At 43.6% G+C, this 14,465-nt stretch overlaps 1 pseudogene; it reads right to left on the minus strand.

The window, feature by feature from the left end:
• LOC123396386 overlaps nucleotides 1-14,465 on the minus strand; it is a 189,611-nt pseudogene that overhangs the window by 97,633 nt on the left and 77,513 nt on the right.

A 14,465-nucleotide genomic window follows, 5' to 3' on the forward strand; every position in this document is an offset into this window, starting at 1 on the left:
GGCCGAGTTGACTAGTCAACTAGTTAGTCAATAGAGGTTGACTGGTGGGCCATGCTGCTGAGTCAGCACGCTGACTCGGTCGGCCTTATCCACTCGAACATTGGGTAGGCCCCACTTGTCAGTGATTGTAACTTAATTTGGTTTATTTCAATTCCTTGGTTAATAAATGAAGTGGGGCCCGGCTCCGGCCACCATTTAGTGCGCTACGACCTCCTACAGTTTGCTGGTGGAGCGACGCTTCCAACTGAGGCATCAGCCGGAGCGCGGGCAGCCAAAATTGGTGCCGGCGACCAGCTGCGACGGCGGCCGGTTTGGGACGCTGTGGAGCACGCCCGCAGCACGCACGGGTGCTCAAGATCACGTGGGGCCTGTGCGCGATGGCAATGGCCGCCAGTAAAGCTCGGCAATGGCGGCAGCAAGTTAGCAAGGGCTATGGAAGTGCACAAGGAAGGGGACGGCGAGGAGCTGCTCAATGGCATTGGAGAGAAGTCCCGATGAAGTCGGAGGAGCTCGGAGAGAAGAGATCGACGACGGTGAGCTCTCAGGTCCGAGGTTGAAGAAGAGGAACGGGGCGAAGCTGCGTCGTGCTCCGGTTTGATCCACAGCTCGAGGGGGTCGATGCAGGCCCTGCGGTGCTCCTGGACTTGTCGGAGGGGGACGAGGATGACGATGGCCACGGGCTCAGCGAAGCACGACCATGGATGCGCTCGGGCGTAGGAGGGGAACGGAGATGCAGGGTAGGGGAGTTGCTCCTGGTCGATCTAGGGTTCGCGGGAGGAAGAAAGGTCGGTTGGGTTGGTTCGGGCCAGCCTGTAGCACCATTATTTTATTCCTCTTTCTGTTTTCCTTTTATACTCATTATTTTATTTTATTTTAGTACCTTAGCATGTTTGTAAAAAGTGCCACCTAGTCAAATATTAATGTTGCAATATTTGACAAAGCCACAAAAAGTTTGAGGAACATTTGAAAATGTTTGAAATTTTCATAAAGCAAAAGGCATTTAAACAATAGTTTTAGCCTTTGTTTTGTTATTAGTTTATGTTTTTATTTATTTTCAAAAGTAATTCAGTTTTATCATTATAAAACTAGTATCTAAATTAGGGTCATATATCAAGCTACTGCCACAATAAGTTTGGCACTTAAATAAAATAGTTTATAACTTTTATAGTTTAAAAAGAAATTAAATTGTTATTTTGGCCTGTGTTATTACTATTTTTAGGCACCAAAACATTTTATAACATATAGATTGCAATTTTAGAATTCCCTATGGAATATTTACAACCAATCCATGATTTTAGTTTTCAAGTTTGACAAAATACTAATTCCACTTTTTATCTGGATTTTGAATTTCAAAAAGGAATTTGAAAGAATAGTTATCAAACACTATTTAAGAAAACCAATAGCTTAACCTCAGAGGTTACTGTAGCTTAACTACAGGGATTACTGTAGCATAATCCGGGGATGTCACAACTCTCCACCACTAAAAGAAATTCTCGTACCGAGAATTAAGAGGTAGAGATAAGGGTGAAATGTTTGGTTATGAAATTCTAACGATTCTTCTAGTCTTGGTTGCTCTTCCTGAAGAAAATTTCCCCTTTCATTGAAGCCTTCAATTCTCTGACTTAGGTCATCCTGATGAATTCGTCACCCTTCCTTCGGGGTATTCATCGTCCTACGAATGCGATAATAAGGAAAACTTTGGAAGACATAGCTACACAAAGTAGAGCATCTGACGGCGAACTCACGAAAGAGGACATGAAATATTCGTCAAGTTGCAACTAACAGAATTCATTTGGAATACTACATGATTGTACAGAGGTTTCAAATGATTAGGCAAGTGTTTAATGCCTAAATAGATATAAGAGGGGGTTAGACTAAGGAATATAAATATTGCTTCTGATACTAAATAGATCGTCCCATTGGACGGTGGCTTGGGGATTTCACACGAAGCCAAGTGCAGAGAGACATGGGAGTCATAGATGTACAAGAGAGTGAGGTTTCAATGTTGTGGAACTTGGGTTATGGGTCCACCATGTGGGCCAAGAGTAGGCAGAGCGGTGACATCCTGTACGGTCTTGGTAGCAAGGCATGTCAGAGGATAGCCTATCATTTATGTTGGCAACAACATCGGTACCAAGGGAGGCGAACGAATAGAACCATTTTCCTGCTCATTGGAACGAGGCGGACCAATAGGAAAAGTTCTCATCCACCAGCAGCTACCGGAATGTTATCCACAATAGTAACAGGGTCTTACTGACAAAGTTGTATACCGAGGTTGTTACCTAAGCAGGGAATTAACACTGCTTAGATAAGTTATGCCACAAGAAAGGTCAAACAGACCAATGGAAAGGAAAATGTGTTCACACACACAAGTATTAAAGTATACCATTCCCAAGGAAAAATAGGGTATGGTATGCGTGATAGGTCATCAAGTACATAACCATTTAGATAAGGAGGCAAGAAGAATCATGATGTTTACCCATACCATGCAGTTTGGATAATTGATCAGGAACAATTTAGCATTGCGCTTCCAATGCTCCTGTTGACAACTGAAGTACCACATCCGTGCTTTGAGGTAGCATCGACATGGTCATCAAATAAAGATCGGACTTTGGATACACCACGGATTCATCAAAAACAACTTATAAAATAAGTCATATAGTTTCCGCATGGAAGAATGGCGAATCTTGTTTAGGAGGATGATTTAACAATAGGTCCTTCGGCCAGGTGTGCTCGTCAGCACATCATCGTAACGGGTTGCATAAGGACCAAGGTTATAATTATTGGGAAATTTTCTAACCATCATATCAACCCGAGTTTCAGATCTAAAATGTGTGAGGACACCTCAGGCTCGGGATGCCTCAGAAGAAAAGGGGACAACAAAAATCGACAAGATGGTGATGCAAAATCCTCGGGATATGAACTACGGGAGCAGGTATTGGATCATGAGTTGGATTGTAAGACACGTGAACACAATGTCAAGACATTCGTGCCCACATGGAATTCATACCATGAAATACGACTGAGTTCTGATTTGAGAACCATCATCGAGGATATCGAGGTCCTTGTGTAAGCCTAGATTAGCTCTTATCAAGGAACTTAATTTCCTTGATCAAATCAATCAGTGGCTTGGGGTGTTAGGAGAAGTTATATGAACTGAAGATAGCAATCTTCAAAACATATAACACTTTGCACATGCATGAATGAATTGGGATGATCCTAGAGGAAGCAAAACAAAACTTTTAGATATTCGCGGTGGCAAGAATGCACGTTAATTTTGGGAAAACATTTCTTCTATCAAACATATTCTTCATGAACTAGGTGTTGGGGAACGTCGCATGGGAAACAAAAAATTTCCTACGCGCACGAAGACCTATCATGGTGATGTCCATCTACGAGAGGGGATATTCGATCTACGTACCCTTGTAGATCGCACAGCAGAAGCGTTAAGAAACGCGGTTGATGTAGTGGAACATCCTCACGTCCCTCGATCCGCTCCGCGAACCGTCCCGCGATCCGTCCCACGATCTAGTGCCGAACGGACGGCACCTCCGCGTTCAGCACACGTACAGCTCGACGATGATCTCGGCCTTCTTGATCCAGCAAGAGAGACAGAGAGGTAGATGAGTTCTCTGGCAGCGTGATGGCGCTCCGGAGGTTGGTGATGATCTTATCTCGGCAGGGCTCCGACCGAGCTCCGAGGAAACGCGATCTGGAGGTAAAACCGTGGAGATATGTGGTCGGGCTACCGTGGCAAAGTTGTCTCAAATCAGCCCTAAAACCTCCGTATATATAGGGGGAAGAGGGGGAGCCTTGCCTTGGGGCTCAAGAGGCCCCAAGGGGGTCGGCCGAGCCAAGGGGGCAACCCTCCCCTTCCAAACCGAGTCCAACTAGGTTTGGAAGGAGGAGTCCTTCCCCTTTTTCCCACCTCCTCCTTTTTTTTTCTCTTTGATTTTTCTTCCTATGGCGCATTGGGATTTCTTGGGCTGTCCCACCAGCCCACTAAGGGCTGGTGCGCCACCCCCAAGGCCTATGGGCTTCCCCGGGGTGGGTTGCTCCCCCCCCCGGTGAACACCCGAAACCCATTCGTCATTCCCGGTACATTCCCGGTAACTCCGAAAACCTTCTGGTAATCAAACGAGGTCATCCTATATATCAATCTTCGTTTCCGGACCATTCCGAAAACCCTCGTGACGTCCCTGATCTCATCCGGGACTCCGAACAACATTCGGTAACCAACCATATAACTCAAATACGCATAAAACAACGTCAAACCTTAAGTGTGCAGACCCTGCGAGTTCGAGAACTATGTAGACATGACCCGAGAGACTCCTCGGTCAATATCCAATAGCGGGACCTGGATGCCCATATTGGATCCTACATATTCTACGAAGATCTTATCGTTTGAACCTCAGTGCCAAGGATTCATATAATCCCGTATGTCATTCCCTTTGTCCTTCGGTATGTTACTTGCCCGAGATTCGATCGTCAGTATCAGCATACCTATTTCAATCTCTTTTACCGGCATGTCTCTTTACTCATTCCATAATACAAGATCCCGCAACTTACACTAAGTCACATTGCTTGCAAGGCTTGTGTGTGATGTTGTATTATCGAGTGGGCCCCGAGATACCTCTCTGTCACACGGAGTGACAAATCCCAGTCTCGATCCATACTAACTCAACTAACACCTTTGGAGATACCTGTAGAGCATCTTTATAGTCACCCAGTTATGTTGCGACGTTTGATACACAAAAAGCATTCCTCCGGTGTCAGTGAGTTATATGATCTCATGGTCATAGGAACAAATACTTGACACGTAGAAAACAGTAGCAACATGCTACGTCTATTAGTTTGGGTCTAGTCCATCACATGATTCTCCTAATGATGTGATCCCGTTATCAAGTAACAACACTTGCCAATGGCCAGGAAACCTTGGCCATCTTTGATCAACGAGCTAGTCAACTAGAGGCTTACTAGGGACAGTGTTTTGTCTATGTATCCACACAAGTATTGTGTTTCCAATCAATACAATTATAGCATGGATAATAAACGATTATCATGAACCAAGAAATATAATAATAACTAATTTATTATTGCCTCTAGGGCATATTTCCAACAGTCTCCCACTTGCACTAGAGTCAATAATCTAGTCCACATCACCATATGATTCCAACGAATCCAACACCCATATAGTTATGGGATCTGATCATGTCTTGCTCATGAGAGATGTTTTAGTCAACGGTTCTGAAATTTTCAGATCCATGTATTCTTTACAAATCTTTATGTCATCTTATAGATGTTGCTACTATCTGCTATTCGTAAATACTCCAAATATCTACTCTACTATACGAATCCATTTCACCACTCATAGTTATTCGGATTAGTGTCAAAGCTTACATCGACGTAACCCTTTACGACGAATTCTTTAACCACCTCCATAATTGAGAAAAATTCCTTAGTCCATCAGTTACTAAGGATAAATTTTGACCGCTGCTAGTGATTCAATCATGGATCACTCTCTGTACCTCTCAACAGACTTGCTGCAAGGCACACATCAGGTGCGGTACTCAGCATGGCATACTTTAGAGTCTACGGCTAAGGCATAGAAGACGACCTTCGTCTATTCTCTTTATTCTGCCGTGGTCGGGTTTTGAGTCTTACTCATATTCACACCTTACAACGCAACCAAGAACTCCTTCTTTGCTGATCTATTTTGAACTCCTTCAAAACTTGTCAAGGCATGCATCTTGTTGAAACTTCCATTAAGCGCTTTCGATCTATCTCCATAGATCCTTGATGCTCAACGTTCAAGTAGCTCAATCCAGGTATTCCTTTGAAAACTCCTTTCAAACAACCTTGTATGCTTTACAGAAATTCTACATTACTTCTGATCCACAATATGTCAACCACATATACTTATCAGAAATTCTATAGTGCTCCCACTCACTTGTTTGGAAATACAAGTTTCTCATAAATCTTGTACAAACCCAAAATCCTTGATCATCTCATCAAAGTGCATATTCCAACTCCGAGATGCTTGCACTAGTCCATTTAAGGATCGCTGGAGCTTGCATACTTGCTAGTATCTTTAGGATCGACAAAACCTCATGGTTGTATCTCATACAATGTTTGCTCAAGGAAACCATCGAGGAAACAATGTTTTGACATCCTACATGCAATATTTCATAAATAATGCAGCAACTACTAACATAATTCTAACAGACTTTTAGCATCGCTACGAGTGAGAAAGTCTCATCATAGTCAACTGTTTGATCTTGTCGGAAACATCTTTGCGACAAGTCGAGCTTTTCTTAATAGTGACTTATCACTATCATCGTCTGTCTCCCTTTTAAAGATCCATCTTTACTCAATAGTCCTATGACCATCAAGTAGTTCTTCCAAAGTCTACACTTTGTTTTCATACATGGATCCTCTCTCGGATTTCATGGCTTCCAGCCATTTGTCGGAATCTGGGCCCACCATTGCTTTCTTCATAACTCGTAGGTTCACCGTTGCTCAACAACATGACCTCCAATACAGGGTTACCGTACCACTCTGTAGTAGTACGCGACCTTGTCAACCTACGAGGCTTGTAGTAACTTGATCCGATGCTCGATGATCATCATCATCAGCTTTCACTTCAATTGGTGTAGGCGCCACAGGAACAACTTCCTGCGCCCTGCTACACACTGGTCGAAGTGATGGTGCAATAACCTCATCAAGTTCTACCACCCTCCCACTCAATTCTTTCGAGAGAAACCTTTCCTCGAGGAAGGATCCGTTTCTAGAAACAAACACTTTGCTTTCGGATCTGAGATAGGAGATGTACCCAACTGTTTTGGATATCCTATGAAGATGCATTTATCCGCTTTGGGTTCGAGCTTATCAGACTGAAACTTTTTCACATAAGTGTCGAAACCCCAAACTTTCAAGAAACGACAGTTTAGATTTCTTTAAACCTCAGTCTATACTGTGTCATCTCAACGGAAATACGTGGTGCCCTATTTAAAGTGAATGCGGTTGTCTCTAATGCTTAACCCATAAACGATAGTGGTAATTCGATAAGAGACATCATAGCATGCACCATACCAAATAGTGTGTGGCTATGACGTTCAGACACATCATCACACTATGATGTTCTAGGTGGCATGAACCGCGAAACAATTTCCACAGTGTCTTAACTGCGTACCAAAACTCGTAACTCAGATATTCATTTCTATGATCATATCGTAGACAGTTTATCCTCTTGTTACGACGAACTTCAGTCCCAAACAGAATTGAACTTTTCAATATTTCAGACTTGTGATTCATTAAGCAAGTACTCTAGTATCTACTCAAATCATCATTTAAGTAAGAACATAATGATATTCACTGCGTGCCTCAGCACCCATTGGACTGCATACATCAAAATGTATCACTTCCAACAAGTTACTATCTTATTTCATCTCAATGAAAACAAGGCCTTGCTCATGTGGTATGATTTGCATGTCACTAGTGATTCAAAATCAAGTGAGTATAAAGATCCATCAGCATGGAGCCTCTTCATGCAATTTATACCAACATGACTCAACCGGCAGTGCCACAAGTAAGTGGTACTATCATCATTACCTCGTATCTTTTGGCACCAATATCATGAACATGTGTAACACTACGATCGAGATTCAATAAACCATTGAAGGTGATTATTCAAGAAAATAGAGTAACCACTATTCTCTTTAAATGAATAATCGTATTGCAATAAACACGATCCAATCATGTTCATGCTTAACGCAAGCACCAAATAACAATTATTTAGGTTTAACACCAATCCCGATGGTAGAGGGGAGCGTGCGACGTTTGATCATATCAACCTTGGAAACACTTCCAACACGTATCGTCACCTCGCCTTTAGCTAGTCTCCGTTTATGCCGTAGCTTTCATTTCGTGTTACTAATCACTTAGCAACCGAACTGGTATCCAATACCCTCATGCTACTAGGAGTACTAGTAAAGTACACATCAACATCATGTATATCAAATATACTTCTTTCCACTTTTGCCAGCCTTCTTATCTACCAAGTATCTAGAGTTGCTCCGCCTCAGTGACTGTTCCCCTCATTACAGAAGCACTTAGTCTCGGGTTTGGGTTTAATATTGGGTCTCTTCATTAGTGCAGCAATTGTTTTGCCGTTTCACGAAGTATCCCTTCTAGCCCTTTCCTTTTTTGAAACTTAGTGGTTTTACAAACCATCAACTATTGATGCTCCTTCTTGATTTCTACTTTCGCAGTGTCAAACATCGCGAATCACTCAAGGATCATTGTATCTATCCTTGATATGTTATAGTTCATCACGAAGCTCTCATAGCTTGGTGGCAGTGACTTTGGAGAACCATCACTATCTTATCTGGAAGATTAACTCCCACTTGATTCAAGTGATTGTCGTACTCAGACAATCTGAGCACACGCTCAACGATTGAGCTTTTCTCCTTTACTTTGTGGACAAAGAATCTTGTCGGAGGTCTCGTACCTCTCAACAAGGGCACGAGCATGAAATCACAATTTCATCTCTTTAGAACATCACTTATGTTCCGTGACGTTTCAAAACGTCTTCGGTGCCTTGCTTCTAAGACATTAAGTATTTTGCACTGAACTATCGTGTAGTCATCAGAAACGTGTATTTCGGATGTTCACAGCATCCACAGACGACGCTCGAGGTGCAGCACACCGAGTGGTGCATTAAGGACATAAGCCTTCTGCGCAACAACGAGGACAATCCTCTTCAAAGTTTGCTACTATCAACTTTCAACTAAATTTACTCTAGGAACATATAAAAACAGCAGAGCTATAGCGCAAGCTACGTAATTCGCAAAGACCATTAGACTATGTTCATGACAGTTCGTTCAATTAATCATATTACTTAAGAACTCCCACTCAAAAAGTACATCTCTCTAGTCATTTGAGTGGTACATGATCCAAATCCACTATCTCAAGTCCGGTCATCACGTGAGTCAAGATTAGTTTCAGTGGTAAGCATCTCTATGCTAATCATATCAACTATACGATTCATGCTCGACCTTTCGGTCTCATGTGTTCCGAGGCCATGTCTGCACATGCTAGGCTCGTCAAGCTTAACCCGAGTGTTCTACGTGTGCAACTGTTTTGCACCCGTTGTATGTGAACGTTGAGTCTATCACACCCGATCATCACGTGGTGTCTCGAAACGAAGAACTGTCGCAACGGTGCACAGTCGGGGAGAACACAATTTCGTCTTGAAATTTTAGTGTGAGATCACCTCATAATGCTACCGTCGTTCTAAGCAAGATAAGGTGCAAGAAGGATTAACATCACATGCAATTCATAAGTGACATGATATGGCCATTGTCATGCGCTTCTTGATCTCCATCACCAAAGCACCGGCACGATCTTCTTTTCACCGGTGTCACACCATGATCTCCATCATCATGATCTCCATCAACGTGTCGCCATCGGGGTTGTCTTGCTACTCATGCTATTACTACTAAAGCTACGTCCTAGCAATATAGTAAACACATCTGCAAGCACAAACGTTAGTTTAAAGACAACCCTATGGCTCCTGCCGGTTGTCGTACCATCGACGTGCAAGTCGATATTAACTATTACAACATGATCATCTCATACATCCAATATATCACATCACATCGTTGGCCATATCACATCACAAGCATACCCTGCAAAAACAAGTTAGACGTCCTCTAATTTTGTTGTTGCATGTTTCACGTGGTGACCATGGGTATCTAGTAGGATCGCATATTACTTACGCAAACACCACAACGGAGATATATGAGTTGCTATTCAACCTCATCCAAGGACCTCCTCGGTCAAATCCGATTCAACTAAAGTTGGAGAAACTGACACTTGCCAGTCATCTTTGAGCAACGGGGTTACTTGTAGCGATGAAACCAGTCTCTCGTAAGCGTACGAGTAATGTCGATCCAAGCCGCTTCAATCCAACAATACCGCGGAATCAAGAAAAGACTAAGGAGGGCAGCACAACGCACATCACCGCCCACAAAAACTTTTGTGTTCTACTCGAGAAGACATCTACGCATGAACCTAGCTCATGATGCCACTGTTGGGGAACGTCGCATGGGAAACAAAAATTTTCCTACGCGCACGAAGACCTATCATGGTGATGTCCATCTACCAGAGGGGATATTCGATCTACCAACCCTTGTAGATCGCACAGCAGAAGCGTTAAGAAACGCGGTTGATGTAGTGGAACGTCCTCACGTCCCTCGATCCGCCCCGCGATCCGTCCCACGATCTAGTGCCGAACGGACGGCACCTCCGCGTTCAGCACGCGTACAGCTCGACGATGATCTCGGCCTTCTTGATCCAGCAAGAGAGACAGAGATGTAGATGAGTTCTCCGGCAGTGTGACGGCGCTCCGGAGGTTGGTGATGATCTTATCTCGGCAGGGCTCCGCCCGAGCTCCGCAGAAATGCGATCTGGAGGTAAAACCGTGGATATATGTGGTCGGGCTGCCATGGCAAAGTTGTCTCAAATCAGCCCTAAAACCTCCGTATATATAGGGGGAAGAGGGGGAGCCTTGCCTTGGGGCTCAAGAGGCCCCAAGGGGGTCGGCCGAGCCAAGGGGGGCAACCCTCCCCTTCCAAACCGAGTCCAACTAGGTTTGGAAGGAGGAGTCCTTCCCCTTTTTCCCACCTCCTCCCTTTTTTTCTTTTCTCTTTGATTTTTCTTTAAGAGGTGCAACAATTCTCACAACATTCCTGACATAAAATATGGTAATACTCCAAGGTAGAAGGTAACATAAGCCGATTAGCAAGGAACTTAAGGGACAACACAAAACATGAACAAGTTTGTGTTGGAGGGAAGGCAATAAGCTTGATGATGATTTCACAAATCATCGAGGGGCAAGGATGGTATTTCTCATCATGCATTCTATTGATACCCTGGAGGAGCTCAGAATGCTGATGATGATGATCATGACACATTTGTTGAGAAGTTGCATGAAGATGTAATCGTTCAGCGACGACATCAAGCAAAGGAACAGTGAAGCGAAAGGTTGTCGAACCACAGATAAGACTGCTAGCTCCGAATCGAGATTGCCTTTCAAAGTAACCAACATGATATTGAAAGATCGATCTAAGCTTAACGCACCATTGGAAATGTGCTCCAGGGATGGAGGACATCGATAGCATGGTCAAGCTCCAACATGACGATGACTGAGTACAAACTCGTAAGCAAAGAAGATTACTAAGAGTTGCTAGATCGCAATGCATACTCGATTCAGTTATCGGTATCGTTGAGTGTCCAATAACTCAAAACACGAGGAAAACTGGAATCAATGAAAATATCATAGTTGATGAGGAGCTCTCAAGAAGTTGTACAGCTCCGTGGTATTTTCAAGATACCAGGGACAATACTCGGAGGTAGATCAGAATAGAGGTTACACTGGTGTATTGATCTGTGGAAGGCAAACACTTTAACTTTTCTACATACGGGGTCAAAGAAGAACAATCATGGTTGGAACCACGGTTGCAAAGTACCAAATCACAGATGCAAGATCAAATCACACAACGAATGATTATTAATACGAGAAGTTACTATGATAGGATCAACGTCGTCTCCATGGGCATGAACACAAAGTTCAAGGTCGACTCCCACTTCATCAATGCATCACCTGCCATTTACTCCTCACCTTTGATGAGGTTGTAGCTTTGAAATAATATATGGAAAAACACCAAAAGAGTAAGTCTCATGAAAACTCTTCGGGTCGTAGTGATTTAGGAAGGCATACGCTTAACCCATCGGGGCATCTTAGGAACATATACTGCAAACTTCAAGAGTAATTAACACATGCTTGAAGAGCATGGCTGACAAGAGCATAGGATACAACTTATGAGAAGGAGAAGACACAATTTACCAATGGGATTTATGAATCAGGGGAACAATATCACAAGAATTTTTGAATGTAAAGGATGTCGTAGGATAATAACCCACTATAGGTCTGACGGTTCACAAAGGACCTAATATGAGTATCGTTGCCCGATTAGAGAAAGATAGAATGCAAGGCATCGGATTATAGAACATCTGAAAAATATAGATACTTAATTACCAAAGGAATTAGGATTTCCAGGTTGGTGTATCATAATCAGATGCTCCAATCAAATACAAGTAAGTTGAATGGACTTAGACGCACAATAAATCACGGTTAATTTGTCGAGAACCAGCTCTGTCTGGAAGGACGTATGAGTCGGAAAGATAATTTATGAGTATCAACAGAAGATTGTGTGCATTCACACAATGGTAGAATCAATAAGATCACAGGAAAATCACAAAGGATTTTAATGAATGCGGCTAGACATATGGATTTAACCATAATGCAAGCAGGTGAGAAAGGTCAAGAGCAATAGGCTACTGGGGATTCTGAAATATCGAATAGCAATTCGAAGAACTTTCGAAACCCATGACAACTGATGATGGACGAATCCCCGATAAGATAATTCATTACATCTCGTAAAACAAGAGTAATTGGGAAAGAAAGTATGAACGACATCTGTATGCAGTCATCCATAAGGGTTGACGGAGGAAGGGAAATCGCAGAAGCGATGAGCACCAGCTCTCGAGAGAACAACATAGAGTATCTTCGTAGTCTTCTGAGGAATCAAGCCGTCGTCTAGAATTGCGGGGTTCTCCGGGAGGAATTATGCACGAGAACCTAGAGTTAGAGCTAGCAAAATCTTTAACCCTAAAGAGAAGAGAGTAGAACCCAGAGTATAGAAAAGGAGTAAAAGATACTAATACCACCCAATTGAGATGTGGGTCCGCAAGCCACAACATCAAAGTTATTAAGTTTTTCAAGTACTAGACTCAACTTCGGCCAAGGAGTTGGAAAGGGAGCTACCTATAGGCAGTCGACTCTGATACCAACTTGTGACGCCTTCGATTTGATCGTACGCTAATCATACACGCAAATGCGTACGACCAAGCTCAAGGACTCACGAGAAGATATCACAACACAACTCTAGACACAAATAAAACATAGAAGCTTCATATTACAAGCCAGGGGCCTCGAGGGCTAGAATACAGAAGCTCGATAAACACACGAGACAGCGAAACCAACAAATATCTGAGTACACACATTAAACATGAGGTGCCTTAGATAAGGATAGCACAAAAGATACAGCGGTCGAACGAGGCGAGGCCTCCTTCTTGGGAGCCTCCTGACTACTCCTGGTCTTCAGCGACATCCACGTAGTAGTAGGCACCGTCGAGGTAGCACTCGTCGTCAGCGGGATACGCCATCTCCTGGACTCCATCATCTCATTGCAGCAACGGATCAAGGGGGGGAGGGGGAGCAAAGCAACGGTGAGTACTCATCCAAAGTACTCTCAAGACTGACATCAGAACTATACTAAGTATGCATCAGTATCAAAGGAAGGGGTTTATATGTGGACTGAGTGTAGCAATGCAAGAAAGAGAGGGAAGGCCTAGCCCTATCGAAGACTAGCATCTTCAACGGTCTTGCAGCAATAGACGAGAGTAGAACAGGTAACACAAATAATAGTCATATTGTTGCAGCGATATTAATATGAGGTCACACCCAGCCCATGAATCCCTGCGAGGAAGAAATCCCGGAGCAAACATTCCAATTAAGTAATAGTTGTAGTTGTATAAGATCGGGGCACAACTCCAAGTCGTCCTGTAACCGTGGGCACGGCTATTCGAATAGATAAGTTCTTACCTGCAGGGGTGCACAACATATTCCCCGTCATGCTCAATAAACTCTGGCCAGGCACACTTTCCTGGGTCATGCCCGGCCTCGGAACATCGACACATTGCAGCCCCACCTAGACTCAACAGAGAGGCCAGCCCACCGGTCTGAATCCTAAGCACGCACGGGTCATGGGCCATCACTCTTCGTAATCATGCATGATGCGTGGGCATCTGAGGTCAGTCCTAGCACTCCTTATTACAAGCGTGATGCCTATCCAGACCACTCGGGCATGCGCCACTCCATTGCTGACGTCTGAAGAGGTTCGGCTGATACCACGACGGCGAGTACCCATAATTCTTCCCACGTAGACGGTTAGTGCAAAATAAGGCCTTCCGACCAACACAGATCAAATACCCAAAACCAACACAATCAAGAAAGGTGGTCCCTCTCGAGGAAGCCAAGATCATCGTCATCTAGCTCAAGAGGACTAGGTGCAAGGTACAGGTTTGCCCTTGATAGGTTTCTCTATTGTAGGATATATTGTCGTACTGTCAAGGGGGGCTCTCAGGTGAGTAGCGTGACCGTATCGTTTGTTGAGAACTCAAACCATTTGCATGCTTGCATCATATTTCTTGGTTCTTGTTTGGTGTTTCTCTTTGTGAGTTTTATAGCTTATGGTCATATTCATGACAAGCTCGAGTTCATCGAAAACGGAGTCCACATGCATCTTCTATGATGTTTTCGTTATTGGAAGTTTTTGTCG

The sequence above is a fragment of the Hordeum vulgare genome, chromosome 5H (assembly GCF_904849725.1).
Source record: "Hordeum vulgare subsp. vulgare chromosome 5H, MorexV3_pseudomolecules_assembly, whole genome shotgun sequence".
Classification (NCBI taxonomy): Eukaryota; Viridiplantae; Streptophyta; class Magnoliopsida; order Poales; family Poaceae; genus Hordeum; species Hordeum vulgare.